General features: G+C 49.3%; 1 pseudogene across 1 annotated transcript; it reads right to left on the reverse strand.

Moving 5' to 3' along the window:
- Positions 1-759: 759 nt before the first annotated feature.
- LOC309662931 (thioredoxin, mitochondrial pseudogene) lies at positions 760-9,037 on the reverse strand (annotated as a pseudogene). Its single transcript has 2 exons — positions 9,032-9,037; positions 760-1,429 (listed from the first exon to the last, which is right to left on the reverse strand). The product of its transcript is annotated as a thioredoxin, mitochondrial pseudogene (transcript).
- Between the last annotated feature and the right edge of the window lie 13,170 nt (positions 9,038-22,207).

The following is a 22,207-nucleotide window of genomic DNA, read 5'->3' on the forward strand; positions in this document are numbered from 1 at the left end:
CAGCGACTTCTCATATACTCCCCCTGCCCTCACACATGCACAGCCTTCCCCATCATCAACATCCCACACCAGAGTGGTACATTTGTTACAATAAATGGACCTACATTGACACATCGTTATCACCAACGACCGTGGATTGTATTAGGGTCTGCTGTTGGTACTGTATTCTATGGGTTGTTTTTGTTTTGTAATTAATTAATTAATTTATTTATGGCTGTGTTGGGTCTTCGTTTCTGTGCGAGGGCTTTGTCTAGTTGCGGCGAGCGGGGGCCACTCTTCATCGCGGTGCGCGGGCCTCTCACTATCGCGGCCTCTCTTGTTGCGGAGCACAGGCTCCAGACGCGCAGGCTCAGTAATTGTGGCTCACGGGCCCAGTTGCTCCGCGGCATGTGGGATCTTCCCAGACCAGGGCTCAAACCCGTGTCCCCTGCATTAGCAGGCAGATTCTCAACCACTGCGCCACCAGGGAAGCCCTGGGTTTCTTTTTTGCTTCTTCTGTTTTTTTTTTTTGTTTTTTTTTTTTACAAAACAGCAGCAGGAAAGAAAAATGCAGGAGGCAGATGAGCCAGGCACCGGGGTTCAGATCAGAAGGGAGCAGGGAGACCAAGCTGTTACTGCAGGCTGGCCCCGGAACTCTGTCCCAGCATCCTGGGAGCACGGCAACAAGCCCTAGAAGGAGCAGAGAGTGGGTGAGGAGACGGCTGTCCCAGCTCGGTGGCGGCACCGCTCCTTGGGCGGCCACCCTGGCGGTCAGCCAGGTTGGGAGCACTTGAGGCTCCTGTGTTTGGAGGCCTGGTCTCCAAAGCACGGACCCACAGGGGCCAGGCAGAGGAAGGAGGTAGGAAGGGCCGGCACAGAAGGGCTATGAGTTCTATCTGGGTCCCCCGGGACCACGGGGCCCAGGTGGGCAGGGGCAGTCAGGACGCTTCCCTGCTTGTCAGACAATCAGCTTCTTCAGGAAGGCCTCCAGCTGGTCCTCATCCTTGATGCCCACAAACTTGTCCACCACATCCCCATTCTTGATGGCCAGCACGGTGGGCACAGCTGATACCTCATACTCTATGGCGAGGTCTGTGTGGTCATCAATATCCGCCTTGGCCATCACCACCTTTCCATGCTGCTTGGCCACCACCTTCTCTAACCTTGGCCCCAGGATCTTGCAGGGACCACATCACTGTGCATGGAAATCCACAACCACTGGTGTCTCACTGTTGACAACTCAGTCTTGAAAGTCTGGTCCATCCTGGATGTTAAAGGTCATTGTACAGACTCTGGTGGTGTATATTGACTGGGCTTGGCTGGGTGTTACTGTTAGGTTATTAGGACTGCGCTGTGGGGTCTGCAGGGCCCTGGAGGCAAGGGGCGCCCACTGACTCTGAGAGGGCTTCCTGCAGATTATGGAGGCCAGGAACCTCCCCAGGAGAAGTCGCTAAGCCATCTCCCTGCAGCGAGAGCAGAGGGGTGCACAACGCGGCCCTCCCCACCGGTCAAGGGCACTTCTGTTCCCTATTCATTTCTTTACTCACTGCCTGCCATCCAGCTTGCACACATCCCCAGTCACCCAGTTGCCGCAGCCAATGGTATTTGTAGCTTTCCTGCCCCACGGACAACACTGGACAATTGTGAATGGAGCATCTACTGGCCAGGTACTGTGCTAGGTGCTCTGCTCCAGAAATGAGAAGCAGATGTGATCCCTACCCTCATGGGACTCACGTGATCAGTCATTCCTAATTAATACTCAGGTCCCTTGATTGCCACTGCTCCCTTTGGCAGGTTTACTTAAATGCCACTTAAATCTCCCTATTTTTGAAGACCTCTTCTTTCCTTCCCTTCCTTCTCTTCCTTCCTTCTTGCTTTCCTTCTTCCCCTCCTTCCTTCCTTCTTTCCTTCCTTCCTTTCTTCCTTTCCTTATTATACATGTCTTCTCAAGGCAATCACTTCTATACCTACAGCTTCAATTACTTTGTGTATACTCTAATGACAACACAATTTTAAATGTTGTTTTCATTTACCAGTTTTTTTTTTTGTTTGTTTTTCTTTTTTGGTTTATTCCTAGGTATTTTATTCTTTTTGTTGCAATGGTAAATGGGAGTGTTTCCATAATTTCTCTTTCAGATTTTTCATCATTAGTGTATAGGAATGCAAGAGATTTCTGTGCATTCATTTTGTATCCTGCAGCGTTACCATATTCATTAATTAGCTCTAGCAGTTTTCTGGTGGCAGTTTTAGGATTCTCTATGTATAGCATCATGTCTTCCGCAAACAGTGACAGTTTTACTTCTTCTTTTCCAATTTGTATTCCTTTTATTTCTTTTTCTTCTCTGATTGCCGTGGCTAGGACTTCCAGAACTATGTTGAATAATAGTGGTGAGAGTGGACATCCTTGTCTCATTCCTGATCTTAGAGGAAATGCTTTCAGTTTTTCACCATTGAGAATGATGTTTGCTGTGGGTTTGTCATATATGGCCTTTATTATGTTGAGGTAGGTTCCCTCTATGCCCACTTTCTGGAGAGTTTTTATCATAAATGGGTGTTGAATTTTGTCAAAATAAACACTCTTCATCGCGGTGCGTGGGCCTCTCACTATCGCGGCCTCTCTTGTTGTGGAGCACAGGCTGCAGACGCGCAGGCTCAGCAATTGTGGCTCACGGGCCTAGTCGCTCCGCGGCATGTGGGATCTTCCCAGACCAGGGCTCGAACCCGTGTCCCCTGCATTGGCAGGCAGATTCTCAACCACTGCGCCACCAGGGAAGCACGTATTACTTATCTGGATGAGTAAGTTTTTGGCATCCCCTTAAAGTCATCTCACTCTAGGGTCCCGGCCCATGAGCCATGGGAGGGGGTCCATGGTGGTGGCATGGATGAGTCTAGGTAGGCAGAAGGGCCATAGAGAGTCATGGGATGCAGCTTGCACTTCCTCCCTTGGCAGGAAGGTCCCAGGGAGAGATTGCAGGGGGTCCATGAACATGGATGGGGAAAACCTCTGCAGTTAACCCAAATGGAGCATTTCTGACAACTATGACTATAGAGGAGATGACAGTAGCATTAACTGTATCTTTGATTTGTTACCAATTTGTCACCAAGAGAAGTCTGATGTATTTTCAGAGCAGGTTAGAGTCGAAGCAGATTTTATTTGTACCCACCACTACTTTGAAATGACAGAAGTTATTAGTACCACCTCTAGAGCTTATGATTGGAAGTACTGAGAAAGAAGCACATGTATTATGACATTGGAATTTCTTTTTTTAATTTAACTATATTTTTACAGAATCGAGTTTCCTTGTAATCTTATGTATATTATTTTATGTATTTATGCAGTGGTAATCAATATAGTCAGTAACTTGCCAAAGAAGGTCTGGGGCGTAGAAGTGCTTACAAACCCCCTCCTCTCAATCCTTTAACCTCTTGGGCCAAGTCTTTTACTCTGAGCATTGGAGATAAAAATCCCTGCCCTCCAGTATTACTGGGAGGATCAAATTCGACACTGTGCACGAACATCCCCATGCCCAATGTGAGGTGTTTTCAGTATTCAAAGGATGTGAAGTGAATGTGACATTCCAAATAGAAAAGAAACAGCAATAACTCACATGCATTTGCTGCTCGTGCTGCCATAACAAAGCACCGAAGATTGGGTGGTTTAAATAACAGAAATTTATTAGGACTTCCCTGGCGGTCCAGCGGTTAAGACTCTGCACTCCCAATGCAGGTGGCACGGGGTCGATCCCTGATCGGGGAGCTAAGATCCTGCACTCGGCGTAGCCAAAAAGAATGAGAAACAAACAGAACTTATTTTCTCACAGTCTTGGAGGCTGGAAGTTCAAGTCAAGGTGTCGGCAGGGTGGGTTTCTCCCGAGTCCTCCCTCCTTGCTGTGTCTTCACACGGTCTTCCCTCTGTGCATGTCTGTGTCCCAGTCTCCTCTTCTTATAAGGACACCAGTCAGATTGGATAAGGAAGGGTCACCCTAATGACTGCATTTGATTTATTTACTACTTTAAAGGCCGTCTTTCCAAAAATAGTCGCATGCTAAGGTGCTGGGGGTTAGGACTTCAACATATGAATTTGAGGCGGGAGACACAATTCATCCTATCTTGAAAAAAAGACTGGATGCCTACCCAGGTCAAGGGGAGCAGAAGGGGCGACCACCCACCTCATCTCACATCCACGGCAGGCAGGTGATGGAAATCTCTGTCCTCACTCCTCTTTACTTCTCCAAGTGCGTTCACCACGTGCTACCACCTGATACAACCATCTCCCTTTGTAGTTTCGGTTCCAGTCTCCCTGAGGAAAAGTAGAAGCAAGCCCCAAAGCAAACCTCGGCCAGAGGGTTGTAAGTGAAGTTGGCGAGCATACCCCTCTTCTTTGTTTCATACGAGAAGCTTGTGGCAGATGCTTCCTCACAGCTGAGACATGCTCTGCAAACATCACCGAGAGGCCACTGCGGCATGGAGCACACGACTCCTGGACTCGCAGGCCTTTCTGAGTAGGCCAGTCATGCAAACAAATATTGGCCTATGTGTTAGGAGCCGTTAGATGGGCCTCGATGAAATTACATATTGGATTCCATGAAAACTGGGCAGTAATTCTCACGAGAAGTTTAACACCTCTTCCTACTGTCTTTTTTTTTTTTTTTTTAAATAATAGACTTTTTTTTAAAGAGCAGTTTTAGATGTACAGAACGGTTTAGCATATAGTACAGAGAGTTCCCAATTTTCCTCCTCCCACACACCATTTCCAGTGTTAACATCTTTTGTGTAACAGTAGTACATTTGTTACAATGAATGAATCAATATTGATAAAATCCACAGCTGACATTGGAGTTCACTTCCGTTTCTGTACAGGTCTACCTGTTTGGACAAATGCAAAATGTCATGTATCTGCCACTACAGTATCATGCAGAATCCATTGACTGCCCTGAAAATCCCTTGTGTTCCCCATATGCGTCCCTTCTTTCCCATCCCCAGAACCCCTGGCAACCACTGATCTTTTCAGTTTTGCCTTTTCTAGAATGCCGTAGAGTTGGACTCATACAGTATGTAGACTTTTCAGATTGGCCTCTTTCACTTAGTGATAGGCATTTAAAGTTCCTCCTTGTCTTCCCATGCCTTGATAGCTCATTTCTTTTTATTGCAGAATGATATTCTATTGTGTGGATGTGCCACAGTTTGTTTATCCATTCACCTACTGAGGACCATCTTGGTTGCTTTCGGTGTTTGGTGAGTAAAACTGTTGAACATTCCTGTGCGGGTTTTTGTGCAGACATAAGTTTTCAACTTAGTTGGGTAAACACCTAGGAGCATGGTTGCTGGATCGTATGTTTTGCTTTGTAAGAGACTGCCAAACTGTCTTCCAAAGTGGTCTTACGTTTCGCATTCCCACCAGCAACGCGGAAGAGTTCCTGTTGCTCAGCACCCTGTTAGCATTTGATTTTTTGCCGAGCTGCGTGGCTTGTGGGATCTTAGTCCCAAGACCAGGGACAGAACACAGCCCTGGCAATGAAAGCGCCAAGTCCTAACCCCTGAATTGCCAGGGAATTCCCCATATTTTGTCTTAATGTGCGTTTTCATTGTGATATGTGATATTCTGCATCTTTTCATATGCTTGTTTGCCATCTGTATATCTCTTTGGTGAGTTTTTTTTTCCCAGATCTTTTGCCCATTTTTATTCTGTATTGTTTTCTTATTGTTGAGTTTTGAGAGTTCTTTGCATATTTTGGATATAATCCTTTATCAGATATGGATTTTGCAAATATATCTCCCAGTCTGTGGTTTGTCTTTTCATTAACAGTGTCTTTTGCAGAGCAGAAGTTTTTAATTTCAGTAAGTCCAATTCATCAGTTTTTTTTTGTTCACGGATCATGTTTTTGGTGTTGTATCTAAAAACTCACTGCTAAACCCAAGGTCGTCTAGATTTTCTCCTACATTATCTTCTAGGAGTTTTATGTTTTTGCTTTTGACTTTTAGGCCCATGATCAATTTTAAGTTAGTTTCCGTGAAAAGCCTTGAGGTCTGGGCTAGATTAATTTTTTTGTTTGTTTTGTCTATGGATGTCTGTTGTTCCAGCACCATTTGTTAAAAAGGATATTCTTTCTCCATTGAAATACCTTTGCTCTTTTGTCAAAAATTAGTTGACTATATTTGTGTGGGTTCCTGCTGCCTTTTTATTAAACATTTGGCTACTGTTTAGGGGGAATACTGATAGCATTTGTTGCGAGCGGATTCTTGTATTCCAGCCCCCTGCAGTCAGCAACCAAAAATACTTGTTTGGAATATAGATATTGTGCAGTGGATACCTGTGTAGATCGTTGCTGCTCACGGCCTCCAAATTAACCTTTATACTTTTGTCAGAACGCACTAGCTCCTTTCCTGCTCTACTTTAATGTGCTTTTTCTCCTCTTTTCTTACACCATTCGAAAAATCTGCAAAACAGATGAAATAAAATAGTCTAATTTAACACGTTCCTACCACCCGTCTAGCATTCAGAAGGTGGAATTTCTCGGTGTTATTAGGATAAATGTAGGGGGTCGCGTTTCCTGTCTGAGGTCTTACAGAGTCCCTGGGGGCTCCTAGGAGTCTGTGGTAAAAGTGCTCGACTGCTTACTTGCAAGAAGATCGTTGGGATTATTGGGACACGATCAAACAGGCAAGATGGATTCCAAGCTCCCTCGCATTGTTAGCTACGGAAGACCAGCTGTAAAAAAAGTGGTCACACCGGGTCCTAGTTTGGAAGCGAGGATTTCCACCACTTTCTCATACTTTAAATGATTGGCGTCTGCCAAGTAATCAAAACATACCAAGGAACCTTTTCATGGTGTTCAGTTCGGAATTTCCAAGCGGCTAAGGACAAGCACGGCTGGCAAGCCAGAGGGCCAGTTTGGCTGCGCGGCTACTCGAGAGTGTGCGGTAGCCGGGGGCCGTGTCCCAGTAAAGGCGAGAGCTGTAATGCTGTCAACTTGTTATTTACTTTCCAAATCTGAATGACTGAGCAAGGCGAAAGGAGAATCAATCAACCACAATGTGACCCTACAGGCGGAAAAAACGCAGCGCTCCCATCAGCAGGCGGTGGGGGAAGGGAAGCACGTGTAACCCGGGCAGGGTTGCATCAGGAGCTCGCTCGGGTTTTCTGTTGCCCCCCTGGTTTTTCGATTGCCTGTTAATACCTCAGCATCAGTCCTCACAAGCCCAGGGAGCCCGGGAGCAACGACGGGCAAGCTCAAGGGAAGGTCCCACCACGTCCTTTTGGGGGGCCTTGAATGGCAACTGATACAAAATAAGGCAAAATCTATTCTGCTGATTCACAATTATGGAGACTGTGTAAGTGTATCTTTTATTGATGTGCTCTAATAATAATGTGCAGCAACCGTCGTTTTACATCACTGACGTTTCACAGCAATATTTGGCAGCATAATTTTTAGTCTGCCTTTTTGATGGAGGACCAGCCCCTTAAACACTCACTTCGGGCCCCCTCTCTGCACAACCAGTACAGCAAATGGCCCGGTGTCCCAGCAAGGAGCAAGTGAGGTGCCAGTGTAAAACGCTGAGTGTGTACTGGGCTCTTGGGGCGAAGCTCCTTATACGCCAAAGGGAGGGGCAAACTTATTCTAAAATATTCGGCAAAGCAGACACCCAAGGTGCCGGCGGGTGGGTGCAGATGTTTGTTTAAGTGAACTCAGGCCTCGAGTGGGGGGCAGTTGTCGCCAAGCAGGAGGGGAGGCAGGAGCGCTGGGGCCTCGGGTTCACCAGAGCTGGGCCGAGCGAGCTGCGGCAACCTTAGCACTTGGCTGGGGCCCGAGGCCCGACGCCTCCGGGCGGGGGCGGGGGTGAGAAGGCCCGAGCGCCCGGCTTCTTCCCCCTGCCCCCGCCGGGAGCCTCCACCCCGCTGGGCCCGAGTTTCTTTCTCCCCACGCACTGCCGGCTCTTCACTGGAGGCATTTTGCAAAGGTCGAGGCTCCCCCCTGGGCCCCCACTTTTCCGGGGAGGGGAGGAGACCATTGGGGTGCCCTGCCGGCCGCCGATTTTGAGGGAGCGGCGTCCTCAGGCAGGTTGCAGGGGTTCTGCTAGGGCAGCTGGGCGGCTGCTTCTTGGAGGTGGGGGAGGGTAACAGAGCGGTGGCCCGGTTCCCCCCTCCCCTGGAAACCGCGGTGCTGGTGACCGGGCTCCTGTCCCCTCCTGGCTGGGTCCGGGCCTGGGACGGGGTGGGCACAGGCCTGCGTCTCCTTCCGCCCGCATGGAGGCCACGAGGAAGGGACGGGGTTCGGATACACTAGGGAGACCCGGGTTCCCTTCAGCCACCCCGGGCGCGGCGGGGAGAGCAGAGTCAGGGGTGAGGGACGGGGGAGGGTTGCAGGTTCCCCCGCCGTGGGGACGGGGCGGCTCAGGACGCGAGTCTTCCCTGGAGCCCTGGGGGAGGGGCTGTGTTGGGGGCGGACTCTCCCCCTCTTGGTTGTGGGGGAGGGCAGGCCTGGTGGCCTCACCCTCCGTGGGGGAGGGACCGGCTTGGGACGCGCCCCTCCCCCCCGGGCGTGTGGGTGGGGGGTGTGTCGGGGGGGGGAGGACCCGGGCTCCCGTTCCCCGGCGGTGGGGGAGGGTGCGGGCTGGGGGCCGTGGGGGGAGGGGCCGGCCCGGCGGCGGAGGCGGCCTCCCTGGCAGTCCTCCCGGCCGGGGTCGGCGCGCTGGCGGCCGCTCCCCCCGGAGGTCACTGCCCGTGCGGGTCCCTCCTGCCGTCCCGCCCTCTGCCGCCGCCACCGCTCTCGCCCCAGCCCCCCCCATCCCCCCGCACTCTCTGCGCTCGGGAGCGAGGTGGCGCCAGCGCCGCCGCCCCGCCGCCGCCGCCGCCGCCGCCGCCGCCGCCGCCCCGCCGCCGCCGCCGCCGCCCCGCCGCCGCCGCCGCCGCCGCCGCCGCCCCGCCGCCGCCGCCGCCGCCGCCGCCGCCCCGCCGCCGCCGCCGCCGCCGCCGCCGCCCCGCCGCCGCCATTCGGCCGCCATTCGGCCGCCATTCGGCCGCCATTCGGCCGCCATTCGGCCGCCATTCGGCCGCCATTCGGCCGCCATTCGGCATCCGAAACTTTCCAGCGCCCGCGCCTCTCGGGGACTCGGCTGCGGCGGGGCGGGGGCGGCCCGGGGGCGGCGCGCGGCTGCTCCGGGTGCCGGGCCCTCCTCGGCCGCGGCACGGCCCGGGCTCGGCGACGGCCGGCCGGAGGGAGGTTCGGGGCGGCGGCGCCGCCGCAAGTTGCGCTGCTCGCGGCGAGGTGAGTGCGCGGGGCTCGGCCGGCCGGCTGGCCGGGCGCGGGGTGGGGCGGGGGGGAACGCCAACTTGTCCCGCATGGGGGCCGGCGGTTCCCTCCCTCCGGGGTCAGGCCGGCGGCCTGGGGCGCCCGCACGCTCCGTCCGCCTCCGGGGCTTTGGAGGGGCAGGTCCCCAAGTGTCTCTCGGGCTTGGGCTGGGGTGCGGCGCGCTCCCTGCAGGCTGCACAATACCCCGTTTTGGCTGCTCCCCAAAGTGCCGGCGCGTTGGGGGCGGGCGGAGGCTGGGGGGCTCCTTTGTTTCGGGGCGGGGGAGGCGGCCGGCAAGTTTGGGGAAGCGCTCGATTTGTCCCCCGGTGCCCCTTTGTCTGCCCAACCCGGGGTTGGCTGGACGGACGTGCGCCGCCGCGGGATCCCCCGTGGGGGGAGGGGAGCCCCATTCATCCCCGGGCGCGGGCCGGCCAGCCCCGGGCCGGCTGGAAGCGCGGCGGCGCGGGCCCTGGGCGGCTCAGTTCTTGAGCCGCAGAAACCGTCAAGGAAGTCGGGAGCTCCCCAGCCCGGGCGAGGAGTGCGGGCTGGGGGCGACTTCGGCGGACGGGGGGCGTCCCTGGTCGGGCCGGGTCTGCGGAGAGCGGCCTGGGGAGGCTGCAGACCTGTTGCTCCCGGGCTGGGGGGAGGGGTGCCCCCAGATTCGCGTCCTGGGCGCTGCTCCCCAGGGGGACCTTGCCCACGGGGGCCGGTGTTCGGAACGGGGTGGGGCGCGCCTTCGGGGGTCGCCGGAGGTCGCCGGGTCCTTGACAGTTGGGGGCTGCCAGAGGCCCGCGGGCGCTGGGTTAGGGCCTGCCCTTCACGTGCGCTGTCCGTGCGCGGTGAGGCCCGCGCGGGGGCTCGTTCTTAGCACGGCCTCGCATTCTCCGAGCCCCTCGCTTTGGAAATTCCACAAAGTTAGAGTCGGAGGTGGGGTGTTTTTTTTTTTTTTCCTTCTTTCTTTTCTGTCGCTGATGTTGTAGAGCAGAACCCCAAAAGAAACAGAAACCCATGCCCTATTCCTTGTGCCACGGTTTCTGCTTTGCTTTGTCACATGTGGTTTGACCTGACTGCTGGATGTTTTTCTCTCCAGGCGCGCCGCCTGGGTCCCTGGGTTAACCTGAAAGGGGAGGGGCGGGACTCCAGCCTGGGAGGGGGAGGGGAGCGCCACTCCTCCGTCCTGAACGGTGGCCTCGGTGTAGGAAATTGCCCAGGACGATTTTATGAAAAGTTTACAACTAGTCATTCCTAGGAAAGACGCGATGGGTGGGAGGGGGGCGCGAATGTTGAGTATGGAACAGTTGAGACGTGAAGATGACTCTTTTATGTTTAGGGATGTTAATATCTCAAACGTACGGCAGATTTTCGTGGAAAACCCCCCAGCTGGATGATGAATCCAGGGATGAAAGTTGAAGTGCATCACTTGACCCACTTATTAAGATAGCCCCTTAAGGATATTCTAGACCTGAAGGGAACACACACCTGTGGGACGAAAATGGAGACTTCAGGTGTTGATTTGGTGTTGTGCACAGCAGGGTGTGTGTCATTGGATCTTCTGAGGTTGGCTCTTCTTGTGCTTCTGTCCAGGGCTTAAGTCACTCTGGGAATTGTCAACACCCCTCATTTAAATTTCACACCTTGACCCTTAAATCTCCCAAAGCTCACCCCTCCTGAAAGTTTGGGTGTTTAAATGAAGTGTGTGGTATCCTAGTTGGTCTCGAATCTCACCTTTAACCATGGGAGTGTCAGTTTTCTCATCTGTGTGATGGCATCATGAGTCTACCTGGGTGAGCTGTTAGGAGGGTTTCAGCGCTAGCCAGCAGAAAGGGGAATAGAGCCCGAGTCCAGCTCCATCAGGACACCTAACGCTTTGCTAGAAAAGCAGCCTTTGTCCCCGTTTGGCCTGAACTAGTGAAAGGGCCCACCCTGTTGTTCTGCTCTACCGTTGACCTTCAAGTCCTGTAACTTTTCTGAGTGTCGTTTTCTGTATGTAAAAATAAAAACGGGAACTGAAATCGTGGTGCTCATTGGGTAGTGCAAGGACAGAAAGAGGGAATGTACGTGTAATTTTTTTGAAAACTACAACGCTGCCTGTAAGTTTTAGTTGTTATGGTATTGTGCAGGTAGAGTAGTTTTCCTAATGTTACTCTAATGCCATGCAGTGAGGATTTTACAGGCACTTAATGCCCTGTGTGCAGCAATTATTTTCATTCTACTTCAGAGGACACTGACTTGTTAATATATGGTGGAGGGAGGATTGTTTGATTCCGAAAGCCCAGCTCTTAAGCTTGGTGTTATTTTGCCTTCCTGTGTATACATAGTGTGAATCTTCCCACTTGGAGACAAGCTCGTTAAATTACACACACACACACACACACACACACACACACACACACACACACACACCATTTCTCTTTCTCTCTCTCTCTCTCTCTTTCTCTCCCTCTCCCACACAGAAGAACCTACATTGAAATCTGTTTGTACACCTAGATGAATCTCAGCAGAAATCATGAAATGTCCACCACAGTGGAAAGATTGTTTTCATCTGTAGCTTAATTATCTGGTGTGGCAGCCACTAGCCAACATGTGCATATTTAGATTCAAATAAACTAAGATTCAGTAACAATTCTGTTGTTACTAAAATAAACAATTCTGTTCTTTCAGTGCTCTACCCATAATTCACATACCCAATAGATGTGTGTAACTAGTGGCCGCCATATTGGGACAGCGCAGAACTTGCAGAATGTTCTATTGGAAGGCGATTCTCTATAGTTACTGCAAGTAAGGATTGATAAAGAAGGCAGTAAAGAGAGTTAGTTTACTTTTTGTGGGAGGAGGGGAGAGGCTGTAAGAGTTTGAAATAATTTACTGGTAGACTTTTAAAAAAAAAAAAGGTAGGCCCATTTCAGCTAGCAGGTGACCTAGGAAAGTGATTTCAGTGAGGTTGACAGCTGTGGTTTTTTAGATTGAGGTGGTTTGGATCACTTTTGAATTAGAAAACCAGAACTCCAAGCTGGAGTCTCTCACTGAGTATTTAACCTTGGACACGGCATTTAGTGTCTTTGTGCCTCAGTTTCCCCATGTGAAAAATGGCATAGCCAGTCCCCATGTTGCCTGCCTTTGAGTGTGTCGTGGCGAACATCTCTTGGGATGGTGGGGAGCCCAAGGTGTGACCGTCAGTGAAGCCCCTCGTAGGTGATTTAGAGGCCTTAGGTGATGTAGAGGCCTTATCTGATATGTTTAAAGCGGTGTTCGCCATGGGCTACCTACCCCTCCCCCCAAGTTTATGTCTTAAGTTTTAAGGTTTAATTTCTTGAGGGTCAAATCTTCTCTTATTAAAAGACTGATCAGGAATCCTTCCAACAAAGTGAGGCTTAACAATAGTCAAAGTATTTTTTAAAAGCGGCTGAGTGCTGGCCGTTTCCTGTATACTGGTCCCTGAGTCAGGATGTTATTTTTATTACTTAGTTGGTGTGTTCTTTGCATAGTCTTTTGTATTTTTTTATAGCAACGTATTAGAAATTTTATTTGTGGTTGGGGGGAAAAACCCAGTTTTGCATCTGTGAGAGAGGTGACTTCCCAGATCCCCCTCTGCCATTTGTCCTCACTCTTGCTTTCTCTCAGGACTGCTGTGACCTGTCAAGCTTTTGAGACACCTGGGATATCCATGATTCTCTTCCAGAGGCGGGCAATGGGTTCCTGCAGAGGGAAGCCAGGCCCACAAGAGCCATCTCATGTAGGTCCTGAGTGTCAGGAATTCAGACCCTTCATCAGTTACCTATTGGGAGGGAGGACCCCACACCCCAACCCTGAGGCTGCCCCCTCCTTGAGCTTTCCGCCAGGTGTCTGGGTCTTGGGCTCTGCACACGTGGTTATTGCCAGGCCTGACCCGGGCCAGAGGACAAGCACGATCACTCTGCCCTGTGAGGCGAGACTGTCCCAGGTGTGGTGTCCCCGGATACCTTGCATTTGCCTCCTTTTTCTCCCTTAAAAAAGAAGAGTACGTGACTTCCAATAAGTTGTTAATCTTTCACCACCCAAGACGTTTAAAAAATAGTTTCAATCAGGAAGCAAGACTAAAGTCATTTTGTAAACTTTTTTGTTTTTTAAGTTGGAAAGATAAACTTTTTTTTTTTTTTCCATACCTATTTTTAGCGTGAAGGAAGTAACTGGCCTCGTGAGTGGAGACTGGATGTGAGTTTCTCCCTCGGGTCTTGCCCTCCTTGGCCCTCCCTCCTGTCCATCCTTTCCATGGGGCTCGACCAACTGGATGGCCCCGGCCACGTGAGTAGAGCGAGACCCAGCAACCAAAATAAACGCTGGATGTGGGAAGGGACAAACAGTCAACATGTTTGTAGAGGGAAAGAGAGCCTGCTGTGAGAAAATGAGTTTAAAACCTCAGGGGAAAAACGCAGTCATTAAGGAATGTGCTCCCCGGGAACTTGACCATGGAGGTGGCCGCCTCCTGCAAAGCACTTCTGTGCATTATCGCCGTCGTCAAATATTTATTGAGAATCCACTGCCTGATTGAAGATTGCAGATGTGAACTGGAAGCCATTGAAAAGTTAAATTGGAGCAAATTTAAACTTGGAAACAGAGGAGAGAGTATTTTCTTCTGATGGAGGAAGTTGGGTACCGTTTCCATGGCTTTGGTTTGTTCTTGGTAGTTGGGAAGGAAGAGGTGGAGATGGAGCGTGTGACTCGCAGGTTCGAGAGAAAGGGACGTCGTAGGGACGAAGGTAGCGGAGATGGTGGCTTACTGGAACCGTGTTTTCAGCGTTGAGCTCTAGAAGCTTGTGGTCAGCCCATGGTTCTCAGGGCAGTTTTGTCCCCTACCGTCAAGCAGCTTTTGGCAATATCTGGAGACGTGTGGTTGTCACAAGTTGGGGGAGGGGGACGGTGATGCTCCTGGCGTCCGGGGGGGCGGGGGGGGGGTCCGTGGATGCTGCGTAACATCCCACAGTGCACGGGACAGACCCACCCCAGAGAGCGACCCGGTGCTTAATGGCCGTGATGCCAGGGTGGAGACACCAGCCCTGAGTTCTGCTGTCAGCCGTGCAGTCCTGTCTTGAGCAAGGTCCACGGGCAGCTGGATGTCAAGATAGGTATCCGGCGCTGTGGTTCTCACGGCTCCGGCTCCCGTAGGCCGTTTTGGGATACATTAGGAAGTAAATGAGAAGGGAAAGGAGGAGGTGGGAAGTGGATGGCGGGAGCGGCGCAAGGCCAGGAGGTGTTGGGGGCGGGGGGGCGGCTGCGAGTCGCCTGAGCTCTGTCTCAACTCGAGTATTTTAGAGCCCCGATGCCAGCGCGCCTGCAGGGCTCCTTCCTGCTGGTTTTGCGGATGTCATTGCAGATTTAGCGGGTCTCACCTTTGGTCGGCTTCTTGGGACTTGGGTATTTATCAGGGGAACACCTGGTACCTGTCTGCTGTTTTCGGACCCTCTCTGTGCCCAGCGAGATGTCGGTTAACCTGGACTTGGGGTAACCTCCACCGCCGTGCTTGGGAGGGCGGGCGGACACATCAGTGTGGGAGGCGTTTGCGGCCTGCAGGACTCTGGATGCTGTTTCAGGCCCTGTCCTCTCCTGTGAGTAGTTGATTCGTGAACGGCTGGGGGCAGCTGGGTGCGGACCTGCAGTGGGGCCCTCTCCCACGAATGGGCACTGCTGGCGCTTGGAGTCTGGTCCTCCTGAGCCAGCCCGTGGCCCCGTGGCCTGTGACCCCCCCCGCCCAAGAGGAGCGCCAAGCCCAGCCTGGTTGGGGGCCCTGTGGGCTCCTGGTGGTCATGGGGTCGGGGACACTTGGTTTGCAGCCAGCTCACCATGCACTGACCGCCTCTGGGCACATGTTACCTTCTCTGGCCTTAGTTTTCTTCTTGAGAGAGAAAGAAAATAAAATCTGTTTCTCAGGCTTGTATTAACAGAAGGAGGATTATTATCATGCTTGGAGCCCAGTGTCCTTAGGTTTTCCTCTACTCTGAAGTTGGGAATTGGTGTGGAAATATCCAATAATGACAGTAATAATATATCTTTTTTAGTTACGGTGGTCTCCATCAATTGCTTGCTTGCTTTTCTTAAGTTAAATTTCAGGGCTGGCATACGCACACAAACACACACATGTGCTGTATTCAGACACATATGTATTCTCTGTATATTTCCTAAATTTACTATGTGATAAATGATGAATTTCAGCATGCTTAAATTTCTGTAACCACCACCATCATCAGGATACCAAACAACTAAATTCCGTCACCCCAAAGGTGTCCGTGGTGCTTTCCCTCCATACTCCCCGCTCTCTCAGCCCCTAACTCGGGGCACCTGCCGATCAGCTCTGCTCTCCTGGTCTTGGTAATCACATTTTAACTCAGGATGAAATGCCTAATAGTGAATCTCTCCACTCTTCGAGCACCTTCCTTGACTCATGAATTTTATACTGTGGCACACTTGGGCCCATGTGTTTTTCTCAGAATGATTTTGCACTGTGGATATTATCAAAAGCAAGGAAAAGCCAAAACTTAGAGCTTCTTAATACTTGTAAGAAATCATAGTGAAAAAATATCGGGTATCTTGTTGGAGCTGCCTATAGGATTTGCACATTTCCTATGCCAGTTGATCCTTGCTGCCAAATCAGTTGAGATGGGACATTTTTGGATGCACTTTCAGAGACTGTTTCTGGAGCAGTACTATGTAAAATGCATCAGTAGGTTAGACTCATGTCTTTAGTTTCAAAAACAGGACACACATTAAGAGGCGTGGTTTTCCCAGTGGGTTGATAACGTGACCAAAAAGTACACTAAAAATATCCAGTTGTGTTTGCATTAGTTTGTTGTAGAAATAAATTCCTACGTCTGTGTTTCTATGTGGTTGTTCACCTGAATTTTACCTTGGGTCGTAATTTCACTATTTGTGATCAAATAAGGAATATCATGTTTTCTAGAGAATCCTTTGCCTGGCGTTTTGGTCACTTGTGTCCTGCCTTGTGTTGCCTGCCTGCTTGTGTGAAGTTGTTGAACCTGTGTGTGTCCTCACGTGTAGAGTGAAAGGCTTGATGAGCTGATCTTGAGGCCTCTCCTACCCCGTGTTTGCGGATTGTAATGTGGAAAAGGCACACGTTAAATGTTGCGTAGGCTCTTTTTTTTTTTTTTTTTTTTAACACTTTTGTAGGTTAAGGATTATGGTGGTTTTATATTAACTAGCAATTTGAGTAAACTATGTTCCATGCTTTAACTAACATTTTACCCATGATTGAAGTAAACAATATTCAACTTAACATTGCTAAGTTAGTTGCATGTTTTACTGTAAAAAAAGACCCCAGCAATTCAGAAGACACTTTGGGCTGTGGGGTGCCTCTGAATAACTCTTACGAGTGTTGTAGTTTCCCAGTTTCAGGAGACCCTGTAAAATAAGCACAAACAATGCTCACGGCAAAATTCATAGTGTTTATTCTTGAAGAGAGTGTCTCTGCCTTGAATTCCTGTCATTTTTTCCTATCGTGGTGGATGGAGCTTGAATACTGTAAAGAAAACATGAGAGTTTTCTCTGCTTACTTCCCTTGAGCCTGGAACCCAGAATATGACCCGAGATAGCCAGCCCGGAGCACTTTCCTTTCTGGAACACTTAACACCAACCCCCAGGGAGAATACAGAGGCAGGAGGAGGTGAGGACTCTCCCCGCCCCTCCCCCCCCCCCCCCCCACCGCCCCACCGGCGTGATGATCACCTTCTCTCTCTCCAAGATGTTGAAGACTTTCCTCATGTCTACCGCAACCTGGACACCCAGCCTCATCCATGTTGGAGCAAGGCTAGAGGGACACTGTCCGCTTCTTGGGAGAGCTTGGCTCATACTATTATAGACTTGCCCGTTGTCATTGGGCTTTAGAGTTTGTGTGAACATCCGGTATCGAATTTGCAAACACTTCTGCTTGTTTAAACTTTCCAATAGATGGAAATTTGGGCAAAAGAAGCTTACTGTATGTGATGCCATTTTATTTCTTAAATCAGTAATAACAAATACTTTAATATGGTAAGACCACGTAAGTCATGATTGGGAACTGGAGAAAATTCTGTGTAACTGAGCAGTGCTTTTTGTTTCTAGTGCGTTGGGGTGATTTTTAGCCTTAGCTGGGTCAGCTCTACCCGTCGAGGTACCCTTCTTATCTTGACATCCGTTTGAAGATGAGAAATGAGAAAGTGGAGTTGGAGGGATGTTACCCCGTTCATATGATGCAGACATCTGTAGCACCGGTATGCAGACATAATTCTCAGCACCTATAAAGTTCCAGGTGGTTGCCGAGTTTTAGGCTGTATTTAGAAAAGCAGTTGAGCAGAGAACTGATGTCTCTACCATTTGATTCATTTGGGAGACAGAATAAACTTGGGTCCTTGCCTTAGGTTCTTTTCCCAGCAGAATCTTATCAGGCATTCTAATCCCTTGAAACTTGAATGCCAACTCTGTGTTGGTAAAGACTCAAGTATTCACAGTGATCAACGTAAAAACAAGGGTTGCCAGTCCCTGACAGTCACAGGTCAGTCTTGGGAGACGCGCTTTGGTTTAACTCCTAATTTGATTATGAAAAAATATCACATTAGGTTTGTATTTCTAAGATGCACGATGATTCTGTGCCAGTTTCAACAATTTCCAGAGATCTGTAGCGTAATTCTTCAAAAAGCCTTGCCAGGAGAAACAGCGTTGGAGGGGCACCCAGCTCAGAAGTTGGTGAAAATAAGAAGTAATGATCTCATGTGTCCAGTGCATGACAGAAACTGTTGTAGACCAGATGAGAACAAGGGGAGAGGCCTGTGGAAATTAGACTTGCCTGATAAATTTCATGGGCCTCCTAGTACATTTCCTTGACACCAATAGTCTCCATGTTTAGTTGGGGTAGAGGGTGACAGAAATGCCTTGTCTCAGGTTTTAATTCACAAAGTGGGCTCCCAAGTGGACTGCATATCCTCTGGCAGTGACAATGGGATTTACTGGAGTGCAGGAAGAAACTTAAGTTCTCTGTTTATGTATTTTTATTTAATAGTTACAAAATGTCTATTTGTGGTCTATGAAAAATGCATATAATGTTTGTTGTGTGTTATCTCTAGTTAATAGGTTACATGAGTTGGAGTTAATGCTTAAAAGGTTTTCACTGAGAGGGATATGCAATGAAAAAGCATCTAGAGATCACTGATGGGGTCCCCAGAGGTGACGAGGGGCTGATATTGAAGTCCCTGAATAAAGTGGGACACAGATGTATTCCCCTGCCACGATGTGTGTGTGTGTGTGTATACACACACATGTGTTGTGACTGAGATCTGCCAGCTTAAAGATTGGACATCCCTCCAGAGGCATAGCTATTAATGATGTGATTTGGGGAAGAAAGAACAACGTTGACAGGGTACTGGGCACGTTTTGGATCTACAGGATTGTGCGTGTTTTTAAAGCTGAAAAAATATTTGTGTTTCAGAACCAGATGACAATATCCCAGTTGCAGGTGCACGAGGAAACTTTGGAACAATGCTGTGCTTTTTAAGCATTTCATGACGCCGCAGTGTTTTCATAATCACTTAATTCTGTTTATAAATCAGCTGCTTTCATTGACGGATGCCCTCAGGGCTCCCCAAAACCAGGCTTTTTGTCGAATACGTGATTCAAACTTTAAAAGATGTGAGAGAGCGCTGGAACTGGGTTGTGATAAAAGTCTCTGGGTGCCTTCAGTCTGGCTGTTTATTTGTTGTTGTTTTTTTCCAGAAATACATTTCATCCATCATGGTTGTCATTAAATCTTTTATTTTTTTACTTTTTGCATTTCACATTAGAGGCTTTTTAAAAGAGAAAACTGTCATTTTGGTTGATGCTGTATTACTGGTGTTACAGAGAGTAAATAAATACAAAAGTTACATTCACAACCCAGACCACATTGTGGGCTGTGGAGGTGAGACATAGGACTCACCTCCAAACTTCAGGTCTTTGGCTGAGGTCGTTTGCTGAGAATGGCTGAAGCTTTGGTTTTCATGACACTAAATGTCGACCGCAAGTAGTTCCAGGTTTCCACAGCAGCGTTTTTGTTTGTTTAATTTGAAATGATTGATACGTTAGCTTCGGTTTTGGTGTTTGTGCCTATTTTTCCCTTTGTGGATACTGAGTTTGCAGCGTAGCTTTGTATGTAAAGGGAAGCAGAGACCTGCACTGTGCATGCAGACGCCTGCAGCTAGCGATGGTCTTGTTCTCCATACCGTCCGGGCACCAGGAGCACACCTCATTTCACTCTCGTCAGGATCCACGTGGACATTCATTTGTCCTTTGGTAGAATAATATATTTATCTCCTACTTAAAAAAAAAAAAGATTGCTTCTCTTTACAGTAATAATTCAGAAGGCACCTACTGTGAAGAGGGGAGAAGCAGGAAGTAGAAATTTTTTTTTTTGTCTGTACCACGTGGCCTGCGGGATCTTAGTTCCCCCACCAGGGATCGAACCCAGGCCCTCGGCAGTGAAAGCACGGAGTTCCAACCACTGGACGGCCAGGGAATTCCCAGGAAGTAGAATTTTTTGACATCTCCATTATGCACCTTTGTCTCTGCTCTCCAGAGATCAGGACATTTAAGCTCCTGTAACAAATTTAGTTTTAATGAAAGTCTTGGGGAATGTCCTTTATCTGCCCCGTGCCTGCCCATCTAAGAGGAGGGAGAAATTACACAAAGTATTTTGCTTTTAGCCGGTTTCCTTGAGCCTTGTCCAAGTCCTGACTTCTTATTGCCAGCAGGTCAGCTAGACACTGGTCAATCGCTTCAGCTCTGGACAGGAATCTTTTTCTGTCTTTGTTGTTGATAATTTTCTAATAATTATTTAGAGCTCTTAGGATTTGCTCTCTTAACTTTCATGTGTAACATACAGCAGTGTTGATTATATTCACCATGCTGTACATTACATATTCCTAGTACTTATTTATCTTTATAACTGGGAGTTTGTACCGTTTCACTGCCTTCGTCCACTTCCACCTCCTCCCAGCCCCCTCCTCTGGTAAGCACAAATCTGATCTCTTTTTCTGTGACTTTGATTGTCTGTTTGATTGTTTTTGAAGTTTAATTGACCTACAACGCTGTGTCATTTCCAGGTGCACAACATAGTGATTCACTATGTCTGTACATTTCAAAATAATCACCACGGTAAGTCTAGCTACCATCTGTCACCATACAGAGATACGACATTATTACTGACTGTGTTCCGCACGCGGTACGTTTCATGCCCGTGACCCACTTACTGTGTAAGGGAAGTTGGTCCCTCTTCATTTCCCTTTCCTGTTCACTCATCCCTCACCCGTCTTGGGAGGGGTGATCGCACACTCAGCGTTGGCCCGCGATGCAGAATTTCAGGCTGGTTGAAGGATGGGCCCCCGAGGAGTGCGATGAGCTCAGAATCCGCGTAGGCGCGGGGAGCTGGAGTGCAGTCTGCGGTTCTGCACGGCTGCCCCACGAAGTAGCCGGAGTCCCGCTGGTTTCCAGGGCTGAGACACGCCACCCTCGGTCGTGGGTGCTGCATTTCCTCGGCTGTTGACAGGGAAGAAGAGCAAGAAGGGCTTAGGAGGCTGTGGGTGAAAACTGGTAGGAAACCTCCGTTCCAGATGCTTTTCCTCTCCAAAACGTGGATGAACAGGTTAATGTCTAGAAACACACCACATGGAGGCGTAAACACAACCCAGGACAGAATAGAAAACCTCGTAAACGTGAGGGAAAGCATTTATGAATTCCTCGACTTAAAAGGGTAATTTTGAAAAGCGAACATGAGAAGGATCCTGTTTATCGTTGTCTTTCAAATGAGCACATGTCGATAAGAAGCCAGATGTTATTTTAATGGAATGAGGTGGTCTTTTCTCTCATCTTGGCTCCTCTTCTTTTGTTAAACAAGTAGCTTCTGGGTCTGCTTGACCTTGTGGGGTCACCAAGTTCAGAAAACTTTTTTATTAATGATTTTTTTCTGTACTCAAGTTTGCCTGCTTCTTAATAAATTGGCAGAAATTAAGAGTTTCCTTAAATTTTGCCAGCAGGATTTAGAAGCAGTTAAAGCATATTCAGTCATTACATTTGAAATTGTTGTCTGGGTAAATTATAGTTTAAAATTCAATGTATACTAAATCTTACACTTTAATGAACAGACCACATCACATATTTTTATGTTCTTAAATTATCCATGGCTTTAAAGTGGTAAAACAGTGCTCTTTTTTTAAAGTATTGCATGTTTCCTTTTTTCCCCACTACCCCTTCAAAAGTATTTACATTTTTCTTTCAGAATAAAGTGAGAAAATCCTGCTGGTCTCTCAATTTTAAGGAGTAGTACTTGTCTTTCCATCACAAATATGCGTGTTTCTGGCTTGACTTCAACCCATGAAATCTTAACATGTAACAGGAGGAAGACATTTCTGGATTTGTTCCAAAATACATCTGTTTTTTCAATGGCACATTTTACCCTTTCACCTTAATTCATACCTTCTCATCGTATTTGTAGATGTATTCAATTAGAAACAGCTCCCCTTCTCAAACAATGGAATGTTTCACATTAAAGATTAAACACAGTCACTGTAAGAGCATTTTCCCTGGGCTGTTTGTAAAGCGGTCCCATAGGCAATCAGCAGGTAACCCTGGAGCCGGGACGGGCGTGTTGATGTGAGCACGTTGCCGGCTGGGCTGGTGAACTGGATGAGGAGCAGGAGAGGCCCAGGGGGTACCCCAGATCCCCCTGAGGGGTGAGGCCTCACTGATCCGCTACCCTCCTCCCCGCCCTGGCTCTGCTGGGCTCAGAGCAGTGTCACCTGCTGCCCCCACACATCTCCCCTGGGCCGTCCCGTAGGATCGTAGGATCGTAGGATCGGCGCGCCTAAAAGATTATTTACCTCTGTTTCCGCCTCTCCCACCCCCTGCCAGAACTGCCCCAGCGCTGGCCACTGTTCTTAATTTGGGAA

The sequence above is a fragment of the Balaenoptera physalus genome (assembly GCF_965194825.1).
Source record: "Balaenoptera physalus genome assembly, chromosome: 6".
Classification (NCBI taxonomy): domain Eukaryota; kingdom Metazoa; phylum Chordata; class Mammalia; order Artiodactyla; family Balaenopteridae; genus Balaenoptera; species Balaenoptera physalus.